At 50.4% G+C, this 27658-nt stretch overlaps 1 protein-coding gene across 4 annotated transcripts in view; it reads left to right on the top strand.

The window, feature by feature from the left end:
- Tiam1 (TIAM Rac1 associated GEF 1) overlaps window positions 1–27658 on the top strand; it is a 349838-nt gene that overhangs the window by 51070 nt on the left and 271110 nt on the right. Inside the window, exon 2 of one of the 4 annotated variants that reach the window (XM_029470564.2) lies at window positions 24256–24377. The exons of the other annotated variants lie outside the window; for them this stretch is intronic. The gene's annotated coding sequence lies outside the window, so the exon portion shown is untranslated. The remainder of the gene's footprint in view (window positions 1–24255; window positions 24378–27658) is intronic. 4 annotated transcript variants of the gene reach the window in all.

Here is a 27658-nt window from a genome sequence, read left to right as displayed (position 1 = left end):
CACACAGACCTACTTCTGAGTACTTTGGCAGTGTCTTGGTCCTTGGCTGCCTGAGTGCTTCTGTCTGTTGTCCCCTCCTATAGCACCTCTGAGCACATTGTGCTGTGCTTACATTTTCCCCCTGCATCACTGGTTTATGTGGGTTTATACTCGGTTAATGTCAGTGTATAATATATAATGACTTTGCCCTTGCTGGATCAGAGGTGGAGAAGTACTTGGCCTCTTATCGGCAAGCCCTAAGGTTCTTCCCAGCCTGGCTTTCTGGGGTGCTCTGAACATCTGTACTTTTCTGATGTTGATTCTGGTGTTTCTTCACTGAGAGCGGGAGGCTTTCTTGCTCTTTGGGGTCTAGTTTCTCTGCTTAGACGGGTCACTCAGGAAAGAAGGGTCAGGAAGAGAAGCCCTGCAAGTGTCCCCTGGTGTGTGTGCAGAGCTTGAATTAACTCTGAGAACGGATTGGATCCAGTCCTGCCCGCAAGAAGAAGCCTCATCCAGTTTAGCGAGTCTCTGTTTCTACCTCTTGCTTTTGTGATTACAGGAGTGAACTGCCATGCCTGGCAGAGCAGTTAGTTCTTGAAGACTGACCTTCGTAGCTGAGTTGGTAGGGTGCTTGCCCAGCATGCGCAAGGCCTTTGGTTCAGCCTCTAACACAATACTAAAACCTGCACGGTGGCTTTCACCTGTGATTCCTGGATTTGGGAAGTGGAACCTGGAGGGTCAGAAATTCCAAGTTATTTTTTGACTATAGAGGGAGTTCAGGGTTGGCTTTGGGGAGAGACCTAGTTGGTCTCGAAAACAAAAACACAGCCAAGCAAGCAAACAGCCCCCAAACCTAGTGTACACACAGCACAGTCATTTTCTACTGTCATTTGTTGACATCAGCTTTTGTGAGTGGAGAGCCTCATGTGAATCCTGTGTCTAACAACTGACTTATGTACTGCCTTCTCTACTGCCTGTGCCCCTCCTGTGTTGGCTAGTTTTATGCCAAGTGACACAAGCTAGAGTCATTCAGGAAGAGGAACAGGGAAAAGGCCTCCATAAGACTGGCCTACAGTCAAGACTGTTGAGCAGTTCCTAACTCATCTGTCTAAGGTATCCTTGAGAACCACATATGACTTGGTGTGGCAGGGGCCCGTCCCCTGTGGGCGGTGCCATCTTTGGCAGATGGTCCTGAGTTGTGTAAGAAAGCAGGCGGAGCAAGCCACGGATTAATAAGACAGTGAACAACACTCTTCCATTGCTTTTGCTTCATATCCACTTTCTATATTCCTGCCCCGACTTTCTTCAGGGACAGAGCGTGACCTGAGAGTTATAAGCTGAAATAAACCTTTTCCTCCCCCAAGTTGCTTTTGGTCATGGTGTTTTATCACAGCAAGAGGAACCCCAACAAAGACATCCACCCACTGCTATTTCTTGGGGGAAAATGGGCTTAGATGATTAAAAAAAATATGCAAAGTCACATAGAGCCATTGACTGATTTTTCTTAAAAGTCTGATTTTGGGATGGCCTTTATCAGTTGATGGTCTTTGAAGGGTTAAAAAGAGGTGGGTATCATAGCCCCTCCTCCACTCCTGCTCTCTGGAGGCCAAAAAGCAGCTGCCCTTTCCTACTGCTCAAGTCTGATTCCAGCAGGTGAGTTGCTCAGCTGGCTTCTGGGTGAGTTACAGGAGGGTGTGGAGGAGGAGAGCTGAGAAGCAGGTTGGTGGTGGCAAGAGGCCAGCATCGAGGTTTTAGTCACCTGTCCTTTCCCTGCTTGCTAGGGATCCGCCGCAGACAGTCTGACACCTTCGCTTTCCATCTTTAAGATGTTGGAAGATCCTGGACTTTGAGAAGTGAGAGTCAGCTAGCGCATACTTCTTCTCTTTTGAGATAGGGTGTCGAGTATCCCGAGCTGCATCTAGCTGAGGATCACTGTGAACTTCAGCCCTGCCTCTGCCTCTTGAGTTGCCGAAGCAACAGGCATGCACTCCTGGTTTATGCCATGGTGCGGCTCCAACTGAGGCATTTGTGCACACAGCTGAGCTATATCCCCCAGCCTGTAGTCTCCACTTCTCCCAGATATGGTGGGTTGGTTGCTCCTCTAAGGATACCTTAAAGCCTCGGGGGCTTTAAGCAGCTGAGCAACTGACACATAAGTGATGACATCAGACACTTCTTCCTTTCTCCCTTCCACTGTCCTCAGAACATCCTATCTTGGGGCTTGTATCTGTCAAGTGCTGGATAGCAGCTGGATTTGGAGAACTGAAGTAGATGCCCGACCCCTTCCCAAATATTTCTACCCAGTTTACCTGTTTTCGTCTGCAAAGGTCATTCTTTCCATAAATTGCTCAGCCTACTTCTTGCCTTGATTTGTTGACTCTGGCTGGGTCATATGGTCACGTTGGATCCAGTCACATATGTATGTGCGTGTGTGCCTGTGTGTGTGTGATTGTCATTGTCGTCATCGTCATCATTAGCATCACTACCAACAGGTTCTCATGTATCCCTTTCTGGCTTCCAGCCTGGCTGAACGTTGGGCCTACTGTCTTCAGCTCTGGAGTACTGGGATTACAGGTGTGTGCCACCACGTCTGGGAATCAAACCCAGGGCCTTGTGTGCGCTAATCAAGCGCTCTGCTAACTGGGCTGTCCCCAGCCTCCAAGTCTTACGTAGCCTGAGGATGTGAGCTTGAAGAACAAATGAGAAGACAGATGGACGCTCAGGGATGGCTTTAAGAGAAATCAGAGATCTAGATTTTTGTGTGTTTGTTTTTAAGGGTAGGTCTGGGCCTACTGGTGATCTTCAAAGTAAAGTTATTTTATTCCTCGCCTTACTTGGTAGTAACTTTTGGGTGTTTTGAGCCTTTGTTTTTAAAGTATAATGTCTTAACCTTAGTGATTCTTTCTGAAACATTAGGATATCTGCAACGATTACTTGATTACTTTTTAATAATGTGCAGTGTGTTTTGTGGATATGTGCACATGTAAATACAGGGACCTCTGAAGTCCAGAAGAAGGGCAGCAGATCCCCTGGAGCTAGAGTACCAGGTGGTTGCATGCCATCTGATTTGGATGCTGGGAACTCAGTCCTCTGCCAGAGCATCATGCTCTCTTAACTATTGAGCCACCAGCTTTCCAGTTTCGCTTTTTTTTTTTTAAAAGATTTAATTTTTATTTGTGTGTGTGTGTGTGTGTGTGTGCGCGCGTGCGCGCGCGTATGCTTTGTGTGCATATGCAGGTATCTGTAGGAACTAGAAGAGGGGGTCAGATCCCTTGGAGCTAGAGTTACAGGCATTTGTGAGCCACCAGATGTGGGGGCTGGGAACTGAACTTGAATCCTCTGGAAGAGCAACTGTGTTCCTAACCACTGAACCATCTCTGGCCCCAAGAGAATGTTATGGCTATGGGGGTACACCAGATAGAGTTACAGAAGGCCCCGCCCTTCATGACCATGATCTATCACCACATGGGGATTAAGAAGGTAGGAACTTGAAGCTGTTGGTTTTCTTACTTCTGCAGTTACAGTTATTCCATACATGCTAGGATTTGGTTTGGTTTGGGTTTCTCCAATCTTTTATTCAATTCAGGGTCCCCTTCCTAGAGAATGTCACCACTAGTAGTGGGTGAGTCTTTCAGCCTCAACATAATCAAGATAATCCCCAAATGATCAGCCCAGTCTAGAAAGTACATCACAGAGACAGACTCCTTTCCCAGGAGACTCCAGATGCTGTTGAGGTCACAGAATGCTAATTACAGGGCTCTGAGTCCTCACAGCTGAGAGGCCTGATCTCTGTAGCATTCTGGATATGGTTAGAGGCCTCTCCAAGGCGTTGTGTATCACGGTAGCCTAATTGTTAAAATTATATGCTAATGGTATTAAGTGGAGAGAGTTTGAGCCATTTCTGGATAAGGTGGGTGGAGCTATGGCATGATCTTGATGGCTTCCTGAGCAGATGCACACATGAGCGTGCTTTCTTTCCATCTCTTACCATCTTCCCATCTCTTAACCATGCCAACTCCTTTGGCAGCAAGGCAGCCTTCACTTAGATAAGACCCCCTTAGCTAGACTTTGCATTTCTAGATCCTCAAATAAACCTCTTTTCTTTATAAAATAGCCTGACTCAAGTAAGTTGTTAGTATTCAAAAGCTGATTAATACAACTTCTCAAAGACCCTAGTCTTTGAGACAGGGAAGGATGGCGTGTGTGCGTGAGTGTGTGCATGAGTGCATGAGCGCGTGAGTGTGCTTATTTCACAAGGCCCAGTCTTGCCTTGGTATCACCATGGAGCTGAGAATTGCCTTGATCTCATCTTCCTCCTGTTACCTCCTGAATGTTGAGACTACATGCATGCACCACCACACCTGATCTAACAAAGGCCCCATTTTAAATATTGTTTTGAGGGTTAGGGGTTCAGCATGGATTTTGTGGAAACACAAAGGTTTAGATTTCCACTCAAGCTGTAACGTGGAGTCTTAGAATGAGAGGGTGCTCCTGACTACCGAGGGCCCTAGACAATCTATGAACAGGACTGAATGAACAGGACTGAGATTATAGGACATGCTGTGCTCCCGACCCTGAGTGGAAGGTTGGGGGGTGGTGGTGTGTGATTTAACATCTGAGCCTTGTGCGGTTGGTCTAGGAAGTGGTAGGTGAGCTTTGGAGCCCACTGTGTCCTGCCCTTAAAGGTTCCTCCATTGCTTTATTTATTTTGATAGTGGTTGGAGCTTCTGTTTGGTCAGGTCCTCACCTGGGAAGGGATGTCATGCTTGGAGGCTGCCCACAGTGCTGACTCTGAGGTTAATCCAGCCATCAGGGGACACATGGTCCGCCACACTCACTCCTGAGCACCACCTGTGTCTGGTGGCCTCTTTGTGGAGGGGAGGATGTGAAGTGACAGGTGTCTGGGGTGCAGTGTTTTTTCTGGGTGTCTTAGGTTGTGTGTTGGACAGCTCTTTGCTGCTTTGAGAAAACACCTGATGGACATTTAAAGGGGGGCACCGTTACTCTGGCTCCCAGTTTCAGACCTCTCAGAGGCTCCTTTGCTGTTAGGCATGTGACAGAAAGACACACCCTATGGCCCGGAAGCAGAGGTGCGTCCCCAGTGCCCACCTCCTCCAACCAGGCCCCGTTTCCCAATAGCCTTCCAACTCTAAACTCATCCATCCTCCAGTCCAGCAACGAGGTTCTCGCCCATGTTCATATTCTAATCCCCTCTTAGCCGTGTCAGTGTCCACACTTGAGCCTTTTGGGGGAACACTTCATACCCACACTACCTTAGGCTGAAGGAACAGGCCGGCACACAGGCTGGAAGCCTGTGAGCCACACAGTTTCTGGAGGCTGGGATGTGCGTGCACTGGTTCCTGTTTCAGCACAGGCTGCCGTCTTTTCCTGTGTGGGGAGGGCGTTCTCTGGGGTGTCTCTCACAAGGCACTGCGTGCCTGTATGAAGACTCTTCTCTATGACCTTGTCATCTCCAGAGACCCCCACGTCACCTGGCGGGTGGCTTTGATTGTAACCTTGCAGGAACATGAGCTGCCCAAGGCTTCCTCAGATGGCTTGGAGTCCTGATGAGCTGTGCCCCGCCCCCCCCCGCCCTCCCCCGCCAACACCCCCCCCCCCAGATGGGACCAGGACCACTGTCTCTGCTCCTATTGGTTTCTGAGACCCCTGTTACCAGATCCAGTCAGGAGGAAGTACTGCTTTCTCCTTTCTTTCTAAGCCTCCCCCACGTTTCCCAGACTCCTCTCTGCTATGAAACACAGCCTTACAGATTCTCCAGTTGCTCTGGAGTGAGTGGGAGGGGCCGACCGTGGAAGAAGCTCCTCCCCCTCCTCTTAGACATCCGCGGAGCGAGACACGAGGCTCACCATGTTGAAGCTGTGACATGTGTATGAAAATAAAGTTTAAATTAGAAGGAGCCTTTCTCAGCCTCAACCTGGTGCCGGCTGTCTTAACACTGGGATGGAAATAAACTGGCTCTGGCTTCTTGGCACCAGACCCACTCACTCTGCCTTTTACACACTGTCTTGTGGGTTGGCGTGGCGGGTGTAGTTGCAGGCCTGGAGCTTCAGAGCCCCTGGCCTCCTGAAACAAAGATGGGAGAGTCTGATCCCAGCCTAGCGGGCACACTATGCCAGCTGCTTTAGGTCCCATTGATTTTCGCCTACAGAAAAGAATGCCTTTCTAAACAAAGTCAGGGGATGGGTGGGAGGCTGGCACCATACAGCGTGACCCAAGACCATGTCCTCAGTCATTCCGCAGTGGCATGGCACGGCGTGCGTCACTTAGTGTCTGTGCTTTTGTGTCTTCGTCTGAGAGACAGGCATGGCAGCTTCATTACCATCTTCCTCATCTTCCTAGTGGTGATAATAAACCATAGTGTCCAGCCTAGGCCTGTTCAATTACTGATACTCATCATCGTTATTATAATTTAGCAGTTGCTACGAGTCTTAGTCTTGGGTCACTGCCATGGTCTCCCACGATGTTTTCAGTGTGGGGTGGGGACGCTTCTGGTTTTGTTGAGGACTGGCAGATCGAGCCATTGCCTTCACCAGATGCACATGGGTGGCGGGTGGGCGGGCAGGAGTGTCCCCGGGTGTCAGCTTGTGTGTTGCTCGACCCTTCTGTTGTGTTTATGGCTCCCATGCCTTCCTCTCCCACCCAAACCATTACCGTGCACAAACGAAGGAAGCTTGCGCAGCCCCTGTGACAAAAGCATAGATAGGCTGGTCTGCATTTTAATGTGCCAGGCTGCTCTGCCAACAAGAAGGTCAGATCTTCAGATCTGTGTACAAACAGAATTTCCCAAGATACATGTCATAAGCAATACAGATTTGGCCTTTGTCCTGGGTCCTGGGCTTAGTGTTGCTAGAATGTTCTTTGTCTTCTATGCTATTGAGATGGTTGGCCTGTTTGTTGGTATTCTGTCTAAACCCCACCCCCACAGTTACCTGGCAACAGCCAGGTATGCTCCTCCCCACAGTTACCTGGCAACGGCCAGGTAGGCCTGGCCCACTATAAAAGGGATTCCTTGCCCCCTCTTCCCTCTCTTACTCCTGCTTCTCTCTCTTGTATCTTTCCCCTTGTTACCCCTCTCTCCCCGTTCCCTTCCCCCTTCTCTCCACGTGGTCATGGCCAGCCTCTACTTCTCTACTCTCTCTGCCTTTCTCTCTACATCTAGTACTTTCTTAACACCCCTCCCCATGCCCTCAATAAACTCTAGTCTATGCTATACTGTCGTGTGGCTGGTCTCCCACGGGGAAGGGATGCCTCGGCATGGGCCCACTGAGACATCCCCTTCCCTCATACCTCACCACACCACACCCCCCACAGAACTTATTCCTATACCTTTTATCTTTTTATAATCACAGCACTGATTGGCTCCTGGATGGGACTAGTCTCCAAAGAGACCAAGATGTGCTCAGAGGCTGAAACTCTGGGCTCCATCCTCCCCTCCAGGGAGAGGCAGGGGCTGGAAATCGAGCTGGTCACAATGGCTGATGACTTGTTCATACGGGACCTCTGAAAGGTCATTGGACAATTGGACATTGGGATCTGGAGGTTCTGGGTTGATGCAGGGAGGGCGATGTGTCAGAAAGCCTGCGTCTCCTTCCCCCTACCCCATGCACGGAGGTCCCCTGGCCATTCCTGAGTTGGAGCCTTTATAGTAAACCTGTGGCTGTAAGTGAATGGCTTTCCCGATTCCTGTGGGTGTTGTAGCAAAGTGATTGAACGCGAGGAAGGGTTGTGATTACACTTGGACTTGTAGTTGGGTCAGCAGACAGAGGCACGGTACCTGCTGCACTCACCTTGTGGCTTATGTCTGAGGTGGGGCTGAGCCCTTGCCTTCTGAGGGAGACCCTACCACCCTACGCCCCTGTCGTTAAGTCTTTCTGAGCTCGCGGCACACTGGGCTGGTGTCCAGAGTTGGACAGCTGGTAAGTAAATGGAAAAGCCCTCCAATTTGCTATCAGTCTGTTGTGACCACAGCTGGTTTGCAGTGTAAGTAGAATCGGAGCCCCCAAGAGAGGGAGGTTCAGGGTGGAGTAGTGACTGCGTTACATTTAATGTTGAGCCGGGAGGGCCATGGGTGTGCTTGTCATAGCACCTCTTTCTCCATTGTTTTATGTTTTGTATTTTAAGTGTGTGTATGTGCACATATGTATGCATGTGTAGGTGTGTGACTGAACATATGTATGCATATGTAGCTGTGTGTGCTTGTGTTTGTAGGTATGTGTGTTTGCACACACGTGTATGCATGTGTAGGTGTGTGACTGCACATACGTATGCATATATAGGCGTGTGTGTGTGTTGTGTGTGTATGTGTGCATGTGTAGGTGTGTGGCATGTGAGGACAATGTCCTCAGAGCCAGAGATGAAGGAGCCCTGTGTCGCTGGGTTCCTAGTGTGAGTTGTGAGCACTAGGGACTGAACTCAAGCCATCAGCAGCAGCATTTGCTCCTAACCTCTGGGCAGTCTCCACCCTTATCCTTTTTTTTTTTGAGATAGGGTTTCCCTATGTAACAGAATCCCTGGCTGCCCTGGAACTTGCTTTGTAGACCAGACTGGACTCAAACTCACAGAGAACCACCTGCCTCTGTCTCCCGAGTACTGAGATGAAAGGTGTGATCTACCACCTCCCAGTGCATTAAATGATGTCACAGAGAAGCTGCTTCTACTTGGGGGTGGGGCACATCTCTGACTTCGCTTTTCAGTGACTTTAGCAGCTGACTCAGGAGCTCCGGAATACTCTCAGATCATCGGGGTCTTCCCTATTTCTCTTCTTTACGATAGATTACTTTGCCGTTTCTTCAACCCTGATTTCTAAACTTTGTCTTCAGGACACACAGGGTCCTTCCCCGCAACTCCCCTTTTCTGGGAGTGTTCTTCAAGTAGCCAAAAGCCTCCTTGAAATGGATTTGGTTTCCTATAACTTATCCCTCAGTCCAGCACGTGTGAGCCATTAACCTCTTTTCTAGATGCAGCCCAGCTAAGCGTTTTCTTTGCAGCTCTCTGTGTTGGCTCTGAGGCTGGTTAGACACAGCACCTGGAACCCCATCCCTACCAGTCTCCCATATCTCTTGTCATTTGCTGGTTCTAGTTCACCTCAAACTGTAGAAGCTTGTGTTGATCTGGAAGGAAGTTCTGTCACCAATGTGCTGAGCTCCTCTGTTGCTTTGTCAGGTAAGCCACTGAGTCGCCAGCCCTGCTTCCTCTGTCCCATGGTGTGGTCTTAGGGTGGTTTCTGAAGCTGGTCCTTTCAAAACACTTAGTTTTCTCAAGCTCTGAAGTCATATGATGCTGTTTGTGGCCAGCAAGTCTAGACTGTTGGCTGGTACTAGGAAAGAGGAGAAGAGTGGGAGAAGAAAATGGTGTGAGTGGGGTCCAGTGTGTCCCACTGTGCCCTCCCCTTCACTGACAGCTTGCTGACGTCTCCAGACCAACAGATATTGGCCACACTGAAGTGGCGCTGGTCAGGTAGGACACACTTGAATTATTCCAACACTCAGTTTCTCCCCAGCACAGTCAGCTTGTTTCTCTTGGCTTCCTTCATGTGTGACTGTCCTTTATTTGGTTTGGAAAGCCCAAGTCTACTGTAGCCTTGATGGTTGTCACCAGTGAGGAATCGGTCTTTTTCCTCTTAGAAGTTTACTTGAGACACCGCTTCCCCCTCTTCCTCAAGTAATTGACTTTGTTTGTTATTTTTGTATGTGCATTTGGGGATTGTGTAAGTGTGCAAGTGCACATTTGTGTGTGTAGGTAGAGGCCAGAGGTCAACCTGAGTGTCATCCTCAGAAGCCATCTGTCTTGCTTTTAAAGGTAGGATCTCTCATTAGGACCTGGAGATGACGTACTGGGCTAGTCTGACTGGCCCACGGATCCTTGTCTTTCTTTTTCTCTGGTCCTGGAATTGCAAATAAGTGAGCCCACACCTGCACTCCCTCACCTGTGCTCCACACCTGTGCTACCACACCTGTGCTCCCACACCTGTACTCCCACACCTACACTACCACACCTGCGCTTCCACACCTGCACTACCACACCTGTGCTCCCACACCTGTGCTTCCACACTTGTGCTTCCACACTTGTGTCCCCTCCCACACCTGTGCTCTCACACCTGTGCTTCCACACCTGTGCTTCCACACCTGTGCTTCTACACCTGTGCTCCCACACCTGTGCTTCCACACCTGTGCTTCCACACCTGTGCTTCCACACCTGCACTACAACACCTGTGCTCCCATACCTGTGCTTCCACACCTGTGCTCCCACACCTGTGCTTCCACACCTGCGCTCCCACATCTGCACTACCACACCTGTGTTCCCACACCTGTGCTCCCACACCTGTACTCCCACACTTGTGCTCCCACACTTGTGTCCCCTCCCACACCTGTGCTCTGGCACCTGTGCTCCCACACCTGCACTCCCACACCTGTTTCTCTATATAGACTCTGGGAGATTGACTGAAGGGCCTTACTTTATGCATGCTAGCACTTTACTAAGGATTCTCTCCCCAGACTCAGGCTTTATAGAAAGAATAAAGGATTTCCTGCTTAGGGTACCTCAGTTGGACTCCTGTTTTTCCATGTTAATACGCCTTTGAGGATAGGCAGGTGTCTTAGTGTATTTTATGTTGTTAGAACAAAATGTCTGACACCAGGTAATTTATAAAGAATAGAAGTTTCTTCAGTTCTTGGTTCAGGAGGTTGGGAAGTTTAAGAGCATAGGTTGGCACTGTGGGAGTCTTACCTTCTGAAGTCCTAATTACGTCACAAAGAATCACATATAGGGATTATCCATATGCAAATTTGAGAAATGAGTTCCGAACATTTGAAGTTTGTGGGAATGCATTTCCACCATAGCATAGCACATAGCACCGTAGCATAGACTGTCTTGTGTGGGGGGGTAGGGTGTCGTGTGACACTGTTTGAATGAAGACCACTGTAGGGGGTTGACTGGTGATAATTAATTGCCTCCTTGTCCTCCTAGAGTTTAGAGCCAACTGATGAACTTAACATAAAATTCAGACAGATGGAGGTCAAAATATTGAGATTATTATGGTAAAGCTAGCTGGAGAACGGACTTAGAAGTGAGAGCCAGATGGGCTTGTCTGCCAGCCTCCCCATGTGCAGGGCTGCCAGCCCTAGGAGCATGGCAGAGAGGACATGAGGCTCAATGACAGTCAATCTGCTCCCCCAGACAGGGCAGGGCTGGGCTGGGCAGGGCAGCATGTACTTTGTATCTTTTCCTGACATTGCCAACCAGGACAGTGTTCCTCTTCCCTGGAAAGAATGAGCTAGCAACTGTATCAGGGGAGGTGAGCCCAGGCTGCAGAAACAAAGTAATGAACCGTGTGGAGTCTAAAATTCCTAAGAGATCTGGTATCACAGGCCAGGGTTAGTATTTTCTGAGGACATTGTGGGAGAATCTGTTGTGTGCCTCTTAGCTTCTAGTACTTTGCTGGCAACGTTGCTTTGTTTATAGATGCATTGCCTCAAGTTCCCCCTTTTTCTTTAGATGTCACCCCCCCCCGTGTGCCCATGTTCGAAATCCCCTTCTATATAAGGGACCAGTTGTATTGCATTAGTGCATACCCGACTCCAGCATGACCTCCTTTTAATCATGTCTAAAATAACTCCATTTTCAAATAAGGCCACAGTCTGAGGCATGCAGGGAGTTAGGACTTGCAGTGTGAGTTTTGGGGGTTATAATGAAGCCTGTAACAGAAGTCGAGGATTTTTAGCTTGCACATATTAACTTTCCCATGAATGGAAAACAAACAAACAAACAAACAAAAAAAACCAAAAAACAAAAGCCAACACCTTTTCTTCCTAGTGTCCGATGAGTTAGGATTAGCATCCGGTGAGTACTCTGGAGTCCTTTCATGATGGACTAAGCCATGTTCTCCTCCCTCTCTCACCCCTGTCCCTAGCCAGTGCTGGGGCCATTTGGACTGTATTTGGACATAGGGTCTTTTCATGAAAATTTAGGCTTTGCAGAATCATAACTATAGGGCTCGTTGCAGTGGGAATGGTGTTCTAAAGGCTCAGGCACAGCCTTTAAGCCTGTTAAGTATGAGCACAGGAAAGCATAGGAGGACTGAGGGACAAGGTGACCGCTTGCAAGTCAAGAAGAAAGACTTGCCCCAGAAACCAACCGTGACAGTAACTGGACACGGGATTTCTGGCTTCCAGGACTGTTTGAAAACAAGTTTCTCCTCTATATTAGTTTCTGTTGTGTTTATAAAGAGATAAAGAGAGGAGGAATATGTTTAGTGAAGGTGTAATCAGATATGAGGTAAGGGGGTGTCTCTGAGGGCCCATGCTGAGGCATCCCTTCCCCCTGAGGGACCAGCCACACGATGGTGTAGTTTAGAGTTTATTCAGGGAGTTGAGAGGGAGGTAGAGACAGAGAAAGGCAGAGAAGTAGAGGAGTAGAGGCCGGCCATAAGCACATAGAGTTGTGGGGAGGGCAATGGGGAGAGAGGGGGAAGGGGTGAGAGGACAGAGCAGGAACAAGAGAGAAAGAGAGTGAGGAGGGGGCGAGCAGCCCATTGTATAGCGAGTCTGGCAGACCTGGGTGATCTTAGATAAAATGCTAACAGTTTTGTTGCTATAACAAAATGTTTGTCAAAAGCAACTTAAGGGCGCAGTTAAAAGTTTGTGGCAGCAGGAGTAGCAGGGGCCACAAGGTATCATGGGCAGCCAGGAAGCTGTGGACACTGCCGCTCAGCACACCCGTCTTTATGTAGTCCAGGACAGACTCCCTTAGAACGGTGCCACACACATTTAGGGTGGCTCTCCGTACCTCTGTCGGCTTTATCTAGAAAAGTGGCCATGCTTAGAGCTCTGTCTTCTGAGGTACTGTAAATCCCCTCAGGCTGGCTGGCGGTATCAGCCATCTTGTTGAAGCCACTTGGTTTGTGTTATACCGCGACGGTGACGTGACGCCTGTCCTTCCTTCTGAGGATGGTGACAGCAGTCCTGTGTGGGCACTGGCTTCCTGTGAGTGCTCTTCCTCATTCATCCCAGGCCTCCCTTTAATGGACTGGGCTGTCTCTGGAACAGAGAGCTAATGCGGTTTGCTTCAAGCCACTTCAGTGGCTTAGGCAATAGACCCCGCGGGTGGATCCTAATGCCTTTCAAGCTCACTTGAATAAATCCAGGGCAAATATATTTAATTCCTTAGTTAAAAATGCAATCCATTGTGACATGTGAATGTCATTGACTGGCAAAGAAGTGAAACAAAGTGGGTCAGTGACACACTGCACTGCTTTGTGACAAATGTAGGTTAACTGACTTAATGGGAAGCTGCGGTCCACTCTAGCGGTGAGTGGACTGGAGATGCGCTAAGCCTTTAAAATCTCCTCTGTAGCCACGCCTGGCACAGAAGACACGATGTCCAGGCTGACCTTTCAGGGGCAAATAGTTTTTGTCCTGCCTAAACCACAGCTTAATCCAGAGCTATACCAAGTACCAAGAGCCCAAATGAGTAGTTGCTGTGTGAGTCAGCCGGTGATTGAGTGGGAGCAGCTGAATGGACAGTGACCACATGGAGCTATAGCCATCACTTGAGAGATCCAAGAGGCAAATAGAGCACTTCCTGCGAATAGTGGGGAGCCCTTCACAGAGGGAGCAAGTGCTTCGTGGATGGCCCGTCCATACATCTGCAAGGTTTGCATGTCTGAGCAGTGAACTCCTATGAGGAGCGGTGATTCGGGCAGACAAAATACTGAGCTTATCTGCACGGGCACGGGGCATGAGGAGATGAAGTTCCTGGAAGATGTCACCCTTCCACACACTGTTCCACTGTCCCTTCTTTTCCATCAGCGGTAAAGTTGGGATAGAGGATTCACAGCTCCCCACTGTCGCCCTCGTCAGCCTGAGAACCCCTCCCCCAAGAGTTTTAGGGACCTCAACTCACAAACCAACATCTGGAACTCTGATAATGAAAAGAACTCAGTAGAAGCTGGCTAGGCAGCAGAGTTGGAGACGGAATTAAAGGTATTTTAGTACAGGCTTATGCAGGACGGTTAGGGGAAGGGTGCATTCAGGAGGAAGTGAGATATAGCCGAGGATGGGTTTTTACAATGGTCATGTAGAGGATTTGGGGCGGGGGGGGGGGGGTTGTGATTCCTAGAGGGTGGGAGACACTTAACAAGGTTACAAGGTAATGTAGGAGTCTGGCCCATGGGACACACAGTGTCCTTGCTGTAAAGTTTTGAGAGTCTCAGTGTCTGAATAAGGAATGGGGCCTGCTCAAGGGCATAAACATTGAGGCCTTAAACCTGGGGAGAGGAATACTGACCCTGGTTCAGCCTTTGAGACAGTGTTGTCACCGTGCAGGATGATGGGCCCCCTTCCTTCTCTCGGCTCCATTATTTCTGTCTTTTTATCTTATTTCTGTCTTTTTATCTTGTCTCAGTATGGTAGTGGACTCAGTGTGAGTGAAAAGGCCGTTTGCTAGGGATTCCCATGTAGCAATTTCTCTTCACTTTCAACATGACAACACTAGCCTACAAAAATTTAAAAACCATAACAGTGGATCACAAGTCTATACAACTCTACATTAGTAGACTTCTACCTCTTACCAACCATCTGTCCATGTGTCCATCTGTCTATCCATCCCTGCTGCCACCCTTCCCACCTGAATTCTCCCACTCCCCCTACTTGTACAGTTTTAACCAAACAAAATCATGGAAACAAATTGTATTATAGACTTTTAAATTTTCTTTTCTTTTATATATTTTTATTACATATTTTCCTCAATTACATTTCCAATGCTATCCCAAAAGTCCCCCATAGCGCCCCCCACTTCCCTACCCACCCATTCCCATTCTTTTGGCCCTGGCATTCCCCTATATTGGGGCATATAAAGTTTGCAAGTCCAATGGGCCCTTTTAAATTTTCTTGACTCAATTGTTTTCGTATTTTAACTAAGAAGACTGTTTTCAACCAAGGGGGCAGTGTTTTGTTGTTCCTTTTTGGTGGCACTGTTCACAGGACTAGGGGGCCGACACACTAGGCAAACGCTTTGCCAGTGAGCGAAACCTCAAGCCTATTAAAAGCTATTGCTGGCCCAAGTTGGGAACTGTGTGGTCTCTAGAACTCCAGTTGGAGCCTGTCTGCCTCACGTCATGGCAGCACCCATTCTAACATGGCGTGGTGCACTGTGGGTCGGAACAGCACAAAATCCACTTGCACACATTACTGTGTTCACTCCGGGGCTTTGCTTGTTCTCCGACATGGGTTCACCATGTCTCTGCGAATGAATTTCCTACAGTTGTAGGCTTGGAATCCCAGAAGTGCACAGTGACTGTCATAGCTGGTTCACTGTGTCCCTAGTAAAGTCACATCTTCTCTCAATGGGCAGAGGTGAGCTTCTGAATATGACTGAGCAGCTGGCTCTTGGTATTTATTTAGTCTTTGCCATTTCTAGATTTCATTAATTTCATTGTGTGCTTGAGGGACGTAGATGTTGTTCCCCTGAGATTCCAACGGAAGTCCCCAATTTGTGGTACCAACTAGAAGTGGTCATGTTGGGCTGTGTGTCCTTAGACATGCTTATGGGTTGGAAATTTTCTTTTCTCTTTCCTGGGCTTCTGGCAGACCTGACTGCTTTTGACGGAGATATAGCTGGTCATTCTTTTTGTAGTCTTCATATCTTTGTAAGCACAGAACATGGGAGAGTGGCTGGGTATGGCTTGTTTGTTTGTTTGTTTTGTTTTGTTTTGTTTTGTTTTTCAAGACAGGGTTTCTCTGTATAGCCCTGGCTGTCCTGGAACTCACTCTGTAGATCAGGCTGGCCTCGAACTCAGAAATCCACCTGCCTCTGCCTCCTGAGTGCTGGGATTAAAGGCGTGCGCCACCACTGCCCGGCTGGGTATGGGTTTTATTTTGGGAACTGTAGAAAATGGATGGTAGCTAAGGAATGGTCCAGAGGACTCCACCTAAAGTTGCATCTGTGTTGTTATGATGAGTGTGTGAAGCAAGTTACTGGGGCATGACTGAGGAGGCTGCCTTTGCAGGAAGTAAGAAACCCAATTGGAGTTACTCCAGAGAGTTAGAGAGAAACCATAGAGCGAAGAAAAAACATTTGCTTATCTTTGACTTTGTTTCTCTTTATTTTTGTTTGTTTGTTATGTCTTTTTTTGTTTGTTTCTGTTTTGAGACAGATTTTCTGTATGTAGTCCTGGCTATCCTGGAACTCACTCTGTAAATCAGGCTGGCCTGGAACTCAGACAGAAATCCACCTTCCTCTGCCCCCCAAGTTCTGGAATTAAAGGCATACACCTCCACTCCCCAGAAGTCTTTTTATTTTTTATTTTTTTCATAGTTCATTCTTTTTTTTTTTTTTTTTTTTTTTTGGTTTTTTGAGACAGGGTTTCTCTGTGTAGCCCTGGCTGTCCTGGAACTCACTTTGTAGACCAGGCTGGCCTGGAACTCAGAAATCCACCTGCCTCTGCCTCCTGAGTGCTGGGATTAAAGGGATGGGCCCATGCCTGCTCCATAGTTCATTCTTTAAAAAGTTACAAATGAAGCAATTCCGCAGTGAGTGAGAACCCTGATGGTGTTTCACAGGACCCACCCAGGCACATACGGCTATTCTGTTAGCTTCTTTAGACAGCTTATCATTTGCACAACACCATGCTTCTTCCGTCTAACCTGTAGATTATACCTCACAGTCCTAGGTACCTCTGGCCACTAGAGAATTCTGATGACGTAGTTTCTGAGTTACTCTCCTGTTGCTGTGATGAAATATACGGCAAAAGCAGCTTAGAGGAGAGAGGGCCATTTTGGTTTTGGCTCCAGAGAGATAGAATCTGCCCTAGCAGGGCAGCCATGACTGTCGTCAGGAAAGCATGGTGGCGGGGGTGGAAAAGGCTGGCTGGCCATGTCATCCACGAGGAAGAGAGAGAGAGAGAGAAACAGAACAGGAAGTGGGGCCAGGCTATGAAGCCTCAGCCAGGTCGTAGGGACATACTTCCTCCAGCAAGACTGCACTCCTCAAGGTTCCATGACCTGCCCAGACAGTGCCACCAGCCAGGACCCAAGTGTTCAAACACCCGGTGTGTGCTCAAACCGCAGCACATAGATATCCAAACCTGTATGCAAGGGCAGAAATCTGAACTTTGAACCTCACTATGAGTTTTCCCTTCACCTGATAACTTGTATCAATTCTTTAATTTTATTTTTACATTATTTAGTGTATGTGTGCGCGTCATATTTCTCCTTGTGCCAGGTGGGACACGGAGATCAAATTCAGGTTGTCAGGTTTTGGGAGCAAGCTACTTTGCTTGATGAAACATCTTGCTGGCCCAACATTCCTTCCTTCCTTCCCTCCCTCCCTCCTTCCTTCCTTCCTTTCTTCCTTCCTTCCTTCCCTCCCTCTTTCTTTCCCTCCTTCCTTCCTTCCTTCCTTCCTTCCTTCCTTCCCTCCTTCCTTCCTTTCTTCCTTTCTTTTAAAGATTTATTTACTGTATGTAAGTACACTGTAGCTGTCTTCAGACACACCAGAAGAGGGCATCATCTCATTATGGATGGTTGTGAGCCACCATGTGGTTGCTGGGATTTGAACTCAGGACCTTCGGAAGAATAGTCGATGCTCTTAACTGCTGAACCATCTCTCCATCCCCGCAACATTTCTTTCTTAATGAGGTTACTTATCTGTCCCTGGGTACTACCTAAGCTGGTATCAGTACTCACAGTAGTGATGGTGAAGATTTTCTAGAGAATCTCTTGAGAACAAGGACAAGGCCATTATGTGTCCTTAGCACGAATTCCCTGTGACACACTGGGCTTCTTGGATGTGGACATAAAGTCTTTGTATTTCCCAGGAATGACATGGCGGTCCATGATTCCAGCCACCCATCTTTCTGATTGTCTTAGAGTTTCTATTCCTGCACAAACATCATGACCAAGGAGCAAGTTGGGGAGGAAAGGGTTTATTCAGCTTACTCTTCCACACTGCTGTTCATCACCAAGGAAGTCAGGACTGGAACTCAAGCAGGTCAGGAGGCAGGAGCTGATGCAGAGGCCATGGAGGGGTGCTGCTTACTGGCTTGCTTCCCCTGGCTTGCTCAGCCTGCTTTCTTATAGAACCCAGCACTACCAGCCCAGGGATGGCACCACCCACAATGGGCTAGGCCCTCCTTCCTTGATCATTAATTGAGAATATACCTTTACAGCTGGATCTCATGGAGGCATTTCCTCAAGGGAGGCTCCTTTCTCTGTGCTAACTCCAGCTTGTGTCAAGTTGACACACACAAACCCAGCCAGTACACCGATGCTTTCCCGTTAAATGACTTCTTTCTTGTACTTGGCTGTTCTGTCCCCGTCTTCAGGATGTCCCCTGATGTCCCAGGTCTTAAATTAGGAACAATAAAATTAGTTCTGTTCCCTGTGGATCTGCATATTTGAAAAGACAGGGGCTGTGTGGTTATTGTCCAAGCAATAGTCAGATAAGTTAGTGATCAGCTTTAACAGAAAGGTGCGTGTGACCTCTTACTTGGGCATTTAGAAGTAGGTTATCTTTCCCAGCTGGTAAATGAGATGTTTGCAATTCAAAGCACAGTTACGATTCTGAAGAAAGCAATTCCTGTTTCCTAGTGTTTGAACCCCTCTGGGTTATAAAGGGCAATTGCATCCAATCCAACCTAAGATGGCTTATTGGCTCAGTTGTAAGACATGGGGAAATACACGTTTGCGTTAGGACGGCATATGAAATAAATAAGCCTTAAGGATGCTGGGCATCCTTCATTATTTGAACCTGTCACTAACAGTTAGTGTTTACTTAGCTGACACTTGGTTGCTGTTGGGCTTGCTTTCAGAAAGTATCTAGAGCAAAATGGGTTGCCTAGCAACATGTTCCAGCCCAGGAGGTTGGAGATGGGTCAGTGATTAACAATTATGTACAATCGAGTTTAAAAAATGCGTAGCAGCCTTGCAACATTCATGCCCTGACCACCAGCAAGCGCTGGCACTCTGTTGCCTCCGCGGTTTGGGGCTGTTCCGAGCGAATTCATTGCAATTGCAGGCTTGACCTTGTGGCAGCGATTAAAGGACAACTGTACTGGGGGCTGAAATAGGCTTATGTGCCCTTTCTTGCACTGACTAAGTCTGTAGTAGCCTTGGAACCACAACACTTGGTGGGCTGCTCGTCTGGACACTTGTTCTCTCGGGAAAGGAAGAGAGCAAGTGAAGTGTCTGGGTATTTATACGTGTGGGCATCTCAACGAACTCTTGTTAGTGACTGCAGTTTACTAAAGAGTCAGTCCCATGAAGTGACTGACTGTAGCCCGCTCATTCAACCCAAATTGGTCTTCCTCAGGCTATGCATGCTGCAATATCTTGCTGTGCAGGTGCAGGCCCCTGTCCATTCCAACACAGAGAAGAATTCTGCACAGTCCAACCTTACTTAGTCTTTCTGTCAACACAGCTTCGGTTGGATCCCAAACCTGACTGCGAGCTAGCTGGGGAGACAGTTTATAACTCTAGCAAAGCCAGACTGTGTACTCTGTCATGGAGAATCATTGAGTTTAACTGGCTAGTCAATTTTTAGGTCCTTTCCCTTTGTGTTTTGTTTAAATCAACAAAAATAAATTGCCCCGCTACCCTTGAAAGATCCGAGCGGAAGAACAGTGACGGATTACGTCGCTGGTCCTGCCAAGAGAGCTTTTCGGCAGAAACGTCTTAATTGAAGATGATCTGCATTCAAAAGTGCTGTGTCATCGTTTGTCTGAGAAAGGAAACAGCTGTGTAAGCAAGTGGCACTGCAGCCTGTGCAGGCATTGTTTGACATTTATCCCAAACCTTGTCCATCAGATGTCCCTACGCAGGTGACCTGCCCTAGCCTTTCTCACTGACAACTCAAGCACCACCTTATGAAGTAGCTGTCCAAAACTTTCCATGGACAGTCGGGAGGCTGCGTGGGCTGATGAGGACAATGGGTCCTGGGTCTTTCTTTTCTTTTTCCCTGGGTTTTACAGACTGGGCTTGCCCTCTGGGCTTTGGGTAAAAAATCTGTGACGGCACAGTGCTGGAAGAGGTAAGCTGGCCTGGAGAGGTAGTAGGAAATCGTCGCTGGTCATGTCTGGTCCAGTGGCTTTTGTGTGTGCGTGTGGCATGCTTTCTTGAGAGTTATAAGGATCTAGCTTTTGCCTCCCTTGTCCCTTTTTGTCTCCGGGGAAAGCAGTGAAATGCAGAAAACTCACAGATGTCCAGCCCCCGAGATGGGGCGTGGCCCTCGGTGTAATCTTGTGTAGGTGAGGAAGACACGGCTCAGAGAACACAGAAACTGGCTCACGAGGGCTGGGGTGGAAGCTGAGTGGCCTAGGAATGTGTGACTGGCATTCTTGGGCTTTGAAGAAAACCCACCGCCATCACACCGTCAACCTGTGGCTCGTCTGTGTTTTCCCTCTTGTCTTCCCATTTCCCCGTCCACTGGAGACTGCAGACAGTCCACCCCTGGCTCACTGGGTTCCTGGACCTCAGTGGCTGTGTCGTGGGGATGACTGAAGCTTCCCACAGGTCCGTGCTTGTTTGATGTTGATCAATCCCCACTTCCTGTTGATGCCCTTACCCTCATCTTATACATGAGATTTTGGGGGTGTCAGAGATTGGTTGGAGGGAGGGCACGAGTGTAACTGTTGGAAATCAGTACTTTGTATCCAGCAGTCTGACCTAGGACCCGTGTTCTTAGATGTCTGTGCTTTTGGATTGTACCCTTGCTGGATTAGTGTCCCCAAGTCTTCAGGCACCAAGGAAGCAGTGAGGATGATAAAGGGTAGGAATGCACAGCCAAACTCCAAAACCAGCAACGATTTACCACTGAAGTGGTCCCCGACTCGACGGTAACACAGACCTGGTGCATAAGTGAATCCCAGATTTGGACTTGCATCCCATCCTCAAGATATCTCAGCGAGCATGTGAAATGCTGTCAGATCTGGGGGCTGGGGAAGATGAATCCGAAGGGCTGAGCACTACAAGTTTGGCACTTGCAGTACCAACCATTTGACCGGGGCTACTCAGCCACTATGGATTATTCTGGCTCCCCAGACTGTGGGTAAGGGAGGCCACCGAGCATCTCAGGGGTTCAGTTCCTGGCTCCTTTATTATTATTCTCCGATGTATTCAGGTACATTTTTTCTTTTTAAATACTAGGCACTGAATCCAGGGCTTCCTTGGCAAGCGCCCTACCACTGAGCTAGGCCCCAAAGCCTCCTACCACTGAGCTAGGCCCCCAACCCCCCTACCACTGAGCTAGGCCCCCAACCCCCCTACCACTGAGCTAGGCCCCCAAGCCCCTACCACTGAGCTAGGCCCCCAAGCCCCCCACCACTGAGCTAGGCCCCCAAGCTCCTACCACTGAGCTAGGCCCCCAAGCTCCTACCATTGAGCTAGGCCCCCAACTCCCCTACCACTGAGCTAGGCCCCCAAGCCCCCTACCACTGAGCTAGGCCCCCAAGCTCCTACCACTGAGCTAGGCCCCCAAGCCCCTACTACTGAGCTAGGCCCCCAAGCCCCCTACCACTGAGCTAGGCCCCCAAGCTCCCTACCACTGAGCTAGGCCCCCAAGTCCCCCACCACTGAGCTAGGCCCCCAAGCCCCCCACCACTGAGCTAGGCCCCCAAGCTCCTACCACTGAGCTAGGCCCCCAAGCCCCTACCACTGAGGCAGGCCCCCAAGCTCCTACCACTGAGCTAGGCCCCCAAGCCCCCTACCACTGAGCTAGGCCCCCAAGTCCCCCACCACTGAGCTAGGCCCCCAAGCTCCTACCACTGAGCTAGGCCCCCAAGCCCCTACCACTGAGGCAGGCCCCCAAGCTCCTACCACTGAGCTAGGCCCCCAAGCCCCCTACCACTGAGCTAGGCCCCCAACCCCCCTACCACTGAGCTAGGCCCCCAAGCCCCTACCACTGAGCTAGGCCCCCAAGCCCCCCACCACTGAGCTAGGCCCCCAAGCTCCTACCACTGAGCTAGGCCCCCAAGCTCCTACCATTGAGCTAGGCCCCCAACCCCCCTACCACTGAGCTAGGCCCCCAAGCCCCCTACCACTGAGCTAGGCCCCCAAGTCCCCCACCACTGAGCTAGGCCCCCAAGTCCCCCACCACTGAGCTAGGCCCCCAAGCCCCCCACCACTGAGCTAGGCCCCCAAGCTCCTACCACTGAGCTAGGCCCCCAAGCCCCTACCACTGAGGCAGGCCCCCAAGCTCCTACCACTGAGCTAGGCCCCCAAGCCCCCTACCACTGAGCTAGGCCCCCAAGTCCCCCACCACTGAGCTAGGCCCCCAAGCCCCCCACCACTGAGCTAGGCCCCCAAGCTCCTACCACTGAGCTAGGCCCCCAAGCCCCTACCACTGAGGCAGGCCCCCAAGCTCCTACCACTGAGCTAGGCCCCCAAGCCCCCTACCACTGAGCTAGGCCCCCAAGCCCCCTACCACTGAGCTAGGCCCCCAAGCCCCCTACCACTGAGCTAGGCCCCCAAGCCCCTACTACTGAGCTAGGCCCCCAAGCTCCTACCACTGAGCTAGGCCCCCAAGTCCCCCACCACTGAGCTAGGCCCCCAAGTCCCCCACCACTGAGCTAGGCCCCCAAGCTCCTACCACTGAGCTAGGCCCCCAAGCCCCCTACCACTGAGCTAGGCCCCCAAGCTCCTACCACTGATCTAGGCCCCCAAGCCCCCCACCACTGAGCTAGGCCCCCAAGCTCCTACCACTGAGCTAGGCCCCCAAGCCCCTACTACTGAGGTAGGCCCCCAAGCTCCTACCACTGAGCTAGGCCCCCAAGCCCCCCACCACTGAGCTAGGCCCCCAAGCCCCCTACCACTGAGCTAGGCCCCCAAGCCCCTACCACTGAGCTAGGCCCCCAAGCCCCCACCACTGAGTTAGGCCCCCAAGCCCCTCAGACACACTCACTGATACTTTCCCTCCACTGTTTGGCTTGGCTTCTCCTGTGCCTCTGTTAAATGGCTTTGAATTTTAATTTAACACTTTTTCCCCAGTTGTACTTATTTGACGTGTGTGAGTATTTTGCTTGCTTGTATGCCATGTAAGTACCTGGTGTCTTTGGAGGCCGGAAGAAGGGACTGATTCCCTGGAGAGCAGGGATGGCCATATAGGTGCTAGGAGTGGAACCCTGGTTCTCTGCAAGCACAGTACGCTGTTCTTAACCACTGAACCGTTTCTCTAGTCTCTCTGCTAAAGGTTGTGTCTTCCACGGAGCTTTCTCACACTGTTCGAGGGGGGGACACCTGTTGGGTGGTAGGGGCCACTGAAAAGCCAACCCAGTGACGTGCGGATTATTCCCCAAGCAAAAACCCAGATCAACCTTGGATGAACTCAGGATATGACAAGATGCAACTGGGCAACTTTGTAAAGCACGTTCCGTAAATCAGTAGTTCTGCGATGCCAACAGAGTAGGGGAACTCTAGCAAAGGCCTGAAGGTTCACAGTGTCTGTGTGTTTCCCTAGGCTTTGGCCATTCGGCCAGCATCTTTGGTAGCAGAGTGGAGGGATGCCGGGATCCGGTGAGAGTGAACTTGTTTCCACATATGGTCGAGGGGAAGGTGTGCGGTGGGTTAGGTCTGTGCTGCTCATAAGAACCATAGAGCACTGATGTCTGTGTACGCCCAAGCACGGCCCATGGAGAGAGTTTCACTTTTTCCTGTCCTCCGCAGACCCTGTCAGCTTGATGTGGTTGTCCCTGTTTAACAGGCGACATGCATGATACACGATAAATTCAGTGCCCGCTGTAATTTTAGAAACATTAACATACACAACACATCCCAGGATCAAGGACATGCGTCGCTGGCCTGTGGGCTGGGGCTGTTAGGATTTGGCTGCTCTTCGGAGCACAGATGCCTCTTTGTTACATGGCTCTTCCAAACCAGCTGAAGTGCACCGTGTGGGACAGCCTGTGTGTGGTTATTTCTGTACTCTGGGCATTGTTCTAAGAACTGGGTGTGAATTTAAGCCTCAGAAAAGATGGGTGCTGTGACTCTATTGACCCCAGTTGACATTCGAGGATACCGAATTTCAGAGTAATGCCTCAGCCTGTCCAGGGCCACCGGGGAGTCCATCTTGGCTGCTGTATCCTCCACCTCTGAGCTGAGGACAACTGGGAAGGGAGAGCGGCACAGGAGGAGTCGTGGGGCTCCATGTGGGTTAGAGGCTCCGGGCCCCCCTCAGGAGCTGCTGCCCAGATGGCTTGTCACTTCCTTTTGGCATCAACGGGTGGTGTCAGCTCCATCAATCTCTTATCACCTTCTGTTGCTTTATCAGACCACCCTCAGTGTGAAGGACACCGAGACCACTAAACAGACCCCCGGGGCTGGGCAAGGCGAGTGTCAACCGCAGCCCTGGGAGTTTTACACTGTATAGTCTCCAGGGGTAAGCTAGACAGGGTGAGTCACACATGCTTGTTCATGGGGGCAGGCAGGCAGGGGTTTGGGGGCACGGGTCTGGTAAGGGTTGGTGGCTGCCTAGGGGACAGTCACCTGATGACACCCCCTGGGTTTCCGTTGCCTACCTGGATGTTTCTAGAATGCTTGCCTGGCTGTTCTGCTGTCTCCAGTGTATTTTTTCTCTTGGATTTTCTGTTGTGCACTTTGCCAGCGGTCCTGGGGGTGGGGGTGGGGGGCCTTGTAAGTAGGATAGGATTTTTTTTTTCCTCAGGCCCCGGATCTGCTTTCCTATTGCTTGTATGCCTGAACACCTGCTGAGTTGATGAGCTTTGCAAATGTCACTTGACTATTGGGAGGGAGCTGTGAGTGGAAGGCACCATCCCAGCTGTCTTGCCCGGTGGGTGGGTGGGTGGCGAGTGGCGGGTGGCGGGTCCTCCAGCCCCTGCACCCTCGGTGAGGGATGTGGTCGGGTTCCCTCCTAGAGACTGACATAGGTGTGTGCAGTCTGTGTGCTTCTCCCTCTCCTCAGTGAGGAGACCTGCTGGCTCCTACAGCAGCACCTCAACTTTGGAGGCTCCAGGAACAAATGTGCTCTTTTTCTCTCTGGATTTCTCTTCTCAGGAAAATGCATGCATATGCAAAATTTGGGTAGAATCTCATGGATTTCAGATACTGTTAAATTTGGAGGCTCCTTGGACACCCCCACCCCTTTGTCTCCATCCCATTGCCTCATGTTAATATGCTTTAGAAACTGGGCTCCTCTTTTCTTTCTTTTTTTCCCTCCTATAGTTGAGAGCAGATGTGGAAATCTGAATTCCATTCGGATTCTCTGCCTTCTGTCTGTGCACTGTTGCTCATCACAGACTGGACAGGAATATACAGAGCATTGCATGAAGGTGGCTATGAAGGGCGAGGGGTGGGGATGAGGGACCTGGGGGTCGTAGGAAGAAGTCCCTTCATCGCCTGTAACTGAAACAGAGGGACTGGTGGCTTGGAAGAAGCCACGTGATGGTCGGATCCCAGGTGACCCTGCAGGAAGGAAATGCTATGAGTTCCCCGATTTCCCTGCCCTGGCTTCCTCTGACTTGCACAGGGGCCGGGGCGGGAGGATTGCCTTGGGAACAGAGCATTGCTGACGATCTAAGATGGAGTGTTTAGCACAGCGCCCTTTGTTTGTTTGTTTGTTTGTTTGTTTGAGACAGACTCTCTCACTATGTAGCCCTAGCTGGTTTGGAACTTGCTATGTAGACCACACTGACCTTGATCTTATAGAGATCCACCTCCCTGTACCTCCTGAGCTCCTGAGCATTGGGACTAGAGGCATGCACCATCACATGCATTCCTTGTGGATCTTCAACAACCCACGTCCCGTATGTGTGTGTGTTGGCTTTGAGGATGCAAGGAGGGCATTTTGCTTTTATATGCACTCCCTGGATATGGGTTATTGTTCAGGTTCTGTGTGGGGGGTGGGTGGGTGGGTGGGTCGCTCTAACCGTGTGTTGCATGTAATGCTTTGAATCGAGTCTTCAAATGTTCCTGGCTCCTTTATTATTATTCTCCGATGTATTCAGGTACATTTTTTCTTTTTAAATACTAGGCACTGAATCCAGGGTTTCCTTGGCAAGCGCCCTACCACTGAGCTAGGCCCCCAAGCCTCCTACCACTGAGCTAGGCCCCCAAGCCCCCTACCACTGAGCTAGGCCCCCAAGCTCCCTACCACTGAGCTAGGCCCCCAAGCCCCTACCACTGAGCTAGGCCCCCAAGCCTCCTACCACTGAGCTAGGCCCCCAAGTCCCCCACCACTGAGCTAGGCCCCCAAGCCCCCCACCACTGAGCTAGGCCCCCAAGCTCCTACCACTGAGCTAGGCCCCCAAGCCCCTACCACTGAGGTAGGCCCCCAAGCTCCTACCACTGAGCTAGGCCCCCAAGCCCCCTACCACTGAGCTAGGCCCCTAAGCCCCCTACCACTGAGCTAGGCCCCCAAGCCCCCCACCACTGAGCTAGGGCCCCAAGCCCCCCACCACTGAGCTAGGCCCCCAAGCTCCCTACCACTGAGCTAGGCCCCCAAGTCCCCCACCACTGAGCTAGACCCCCAAGCCCCCCACCACTGAGCTAGGCCCCCAAGCTCCTACCACTGAGCTAGGCCCCCAAGCTCCTACCACTGAGCTAGGCCCCCAAGCTCCTACCACTGAGCTAGGCCCCCAAGCCCCTACTACTGAGCTAGGCCCCCAAGCTCCTACCACTGAGCTAGGCCCCCAAGCCCCCTACCACTGAGCTAGGCCCCCAAGCTCCCTACCACTGAGCTAGGCCCCCAAGTCCCCCACCACTGAGCTAGGCCCCCAAGCCCCCCACCACTGAGCTAGGCCCCCAAGCTCCTACCACTGAGCTAGGCCCCCAAGCCCCCTACCACTGAGCTAGGCCCCCAAGCTCCTACCACTGAGCTAGGCCCCAAGCCCCCCACCACTGAGCTAGGCCCCCAAGCTCCCTACCACTGAGCTAGGCCCCCAAGTCCCCCACCACTGAGCTAGGCCCCCAAGCCCCTACTACTGAGGTAGGCCCCCAAGCTCCTACCACTGAGCTAGGCCCCCAAGTCCCCTACCACTGAGCTAGGCCCCCAAGCCCCCTCAAATGTTGTTTTCTTCTTTTCTGTATCATATTCACTGCTGTGTTAAAATACCATGATCAAGGCAACTTACAGAACGTAGGGGGCGTGAGGTCTTCCCAGAGAAGCACTATGGGAGCCTGTTACGCACACGTGGCGCTTGTTCCTTCAAGGAAAGAGATGCACCTGTCATCTGCCCAGAAGGCTGGGAGCAGATGTGTTTAAGAGCCATGCTAGACCACTTACTGAAAATCCCCATGGATGACTGATCACCTTTGGGGTCTGATGAGTTACTGGTCCTCCTGCTCTTCCTCCCATCCCCCTCTGGGTCTCGGTCCTGGACTGGCCCATAGCAAGAAGCTGTCCCACCTTGATGTTTCCTGTTAGTAATTTTCTTCCCATTGGCCTCTCACCCTACTCAAGCCATAAACCCCCAGCTGTCGTTCCTGTGTTCTCGGTTTAGCCCAATCTCTCTCCTGATTCTAGCAGGGTTGGTGTCTGTCCACTGCCGTCATCCTGGATGAAGTCTGCCTGCCTTAACCATTTAAGAAACATAACCAAATAACATAGTAAAAAAATGTTGCCAGGCGTGGTGGCGCACGCCTTTGATCCCAGCACTTGGGAGGCAGAGGCAGGCAGATTTCTGAGTTTGAGGCCAGCCTGGTCTACAGGGTGAGTT

This window comes from Mus caroli, unplaced genomic scaffold (genome assembly GCF_978045245.1).
Source record: "Mus caroli unplaced genomic scaffold, Mus_caroli_1 scaffold_17, whole genome shotgun sequence".
NCBI lineage: Eukaryota > Metazoa > Chordata > Mammalia > Rodentia > Muridae > Mus > Mus caroli.
This window is presented reverse-complemented; position numbering and strand designations above follow the sequence as displayed.